A 2,881-nucleotide genomic window follows, 5' to 3' on the forward strand; every position below is an offset into this window, starting at 1 on the left:
ACAAAAGAAAGTGAGAAAAAAGAGGAGGACAAAAACGAAAAATACAAAAGAGAGAAAAAAAATTCGTATAGAAATAGCAGAAGCTTGGGATAGCTTTTTCTTTGCTCAAGTAATAAGAGGTTTTTTATTAGTAATCCAATCAATTTTTAGAAAATATATTCTATTACCTTCATTAATAATAGCTAAAAATATTGTTCGTATATTATTATTTCAATTTCCCGAATGGTCCGAGGATTTAAAGGATTTGAATAAAGAAATCCATGTTAAATGCACCTATAATGGCGTTCAATTATCCGAAAAAGAATTTCCGAAAAACTGGTTAACAGACGGTATTCAGATAAAGATACTATTTCCTTTTCGTCTGAAACCTTGGCACAGATCTAAGTTACGATCCCCTCATAAAGATCCAATTAAAAAGAAAGGGAAAGGACAAAAAAATGATTTTTGTTTTTTAACAGTTTTGGGAATGGAAGCTGAACTGCCTTGTGGTTCTCCCCGAAAACAACTTTCCTTTTTTGAACCCATTTTTAAAGAATTCGAAAAAAAGAAATTCAAATTAAAAAAAAAATGTTTTTTAGTTCTAAGAGTTTTAAAAGAAAGAACAAAATTTTTATAAATGCTACATTTATAAATGTAGCAAAAGCAAAAGAAACAAAAAAATGGGTCCTCAAAAGCATTATATTTCTAAAAAAAATAATAAAAGAATTTTCAAAAAGAAACCAAATTATATTATTTGGATTGAAAAACTAGGAATATACGAATTGAGTGAAACTAAAAAAGAAAAAGATTCGATAATACATAATAAAATTATTCCCGAATCGTCTATTGAAATTCGATCTATGGATTGGGCAACTTACTCATTGACAGAAAAAAGGATTAAAAATCTAACTAATAGAACAAATACAATCATAAATCAAATAGAAAAAATGAAAAAAGACAAGAAAAGGGAGTTTATAACTCGAGAGATAAATCTTAACCCTAACAAAATAAGTTATGAAGATAAAAGATTAGAATCACCAAAAAATATTTGGCGGATATTAAAAAGAAAAAATATTCGATTACTTCGTAAATCCCATCATTTTTTAAAATTTTTATTGAAAAGATATCTATGTATATCTTTCTGCGTATCATTAATACCCCTAGAATCAATGCACAGCTTTTTATTGAATTAACAAAAAAAATTATTACTAAATACATTTACAATAATGAAGCAAATCGAGAAAGAATTGATAAAACAAATCAAAGTATAATTAACTTTATTTCAACTATAAAAAGGTCACCTTGTATTAATAAGAATTCACATATTTTTTTGGACTTATCTTACTTGTCACAAGCATATGTATTCTACAAATTATCACAAACCCAAGTCAGTAACTTATATAAGTTAAGATCTGTCTTTAAATATTACAGAACATATTTTTTTCTTAAGAATGAAATAAAAGAGTATTTTGTTGGAACGCAAGAAATATTTGATTCCGAATTAAGACAACATAAGAACCTTCGAAATTCTGTAATTAATGAATGGAAAAACTGGCTAAAGGATCATTATCAATATCAATATGATTTATCTCAGATTAGATGGTCACGATTAGTACCGCAAAAATGGCGAAATAGAGTCAATCAATATCAATGCCGTACGGCTAAAAATAAAGATTTAAACAAATGTGATTCATATGAAAAAAACCGATTAATTCATTATGAAAAACAAAATGATTTTGAAATAGATTTATTACTAAATCAAAAAGAAAATTTAAAAAAACAATATAGATATGATCTTTTTCATATAAATCGATTAATTATGAGGATAAGAAAGACTCATATATTTATGGATTGCCATTACAAGTAAATAATAACCAAGAGATTTCTTATACTTACAATACGCCTAAACACAAACTATTTGATATGCTGAAGGTATCCTTATCATAATTATCTAGGAGAAGATGATAGTATAGATAGAAAAAAAGATATGGATCGAAAATATTTTGATTGGAAAATTCTCAATTTTTGTCTTAGAAAGAAGACCGATATTGGGGCCTGGGTCGATATTGATTACTGTCACCAACAGAAATAAAAATACTAAGACTAAGACTGGGGTTAATAATTATCAAATAATCGATAAAATTGATAAGAAAAAGAAAGGTCTTTTTTATTTCACGATTCATCAAGATCAAAAAATTAACCCATTCAATCAAAAAAAACCTCTTGTGGATTGGATGGGAATGAATGAAGAAATACTAGGTCGTCCCATATCGAATCTAGAACTTTGGTTATTCCCAGAATTTGTGATACTTTATAATACATATAAGATTAAACCGTGGGTCATACCAATCAAATTACTTCTTTTCAATTTTAATGTAAATAAAAATGTTAAGAAACATAAAAGTATCACTGGAAAGAAAAAAAGCGATATTTTTATATTATCGAATGAAAAAAGACTTTTGAATTAGAAAATAAAAATCAAGGAGAAAAAGAATTAGCGGACCAAGCAGATCTTGAATCAGCTCTCTCAAACCAAGAAAAAAAAAAAGAAAAAGATGTTGAAGAAGATTATACGGGATCAGACATGAAAAAACGTAGAAACAAAAAGCAATACAGGAATAAAATAGAAGCAGAGCTTGAGCTCTTACTAAAAAGGTATTTTAATTTTCAATTGAGATGGAATGATTATTTAAATCAAAGAATCATCAATAACATCAAAGTATATTGTCTCCTGCTTAGAATGACAAATCCAAGAGAAATTGTTATATCCGCTATTCAAAGGGACGAAATTAATCTGGATATTATGACAGTCCATAAGGATTTACCTCTTACAGAAGTGATGAAAAGGGGAATATTGATTATCGAACCAGTTCGTCTGTCTGTAAAAAATGATGGAAAATTT

This window comes from Corylus avellana, unplaced genomic scaffold (genome assembly GCF_965113065.1).
Source record: "Corylus avellana unplaced genomic scaffold, dhCorAvel1.hap1.2 HAP1_SCAFFOLD_163, whole genome shotgun sequence".
In the NCBI taxonomy this organism is placed as follows: Eukaryota; Viridiplantae; Streptophyta; class Magnoliopsida; order Fagales; family Betulaceae; genus Corylus; species Corylus avellana.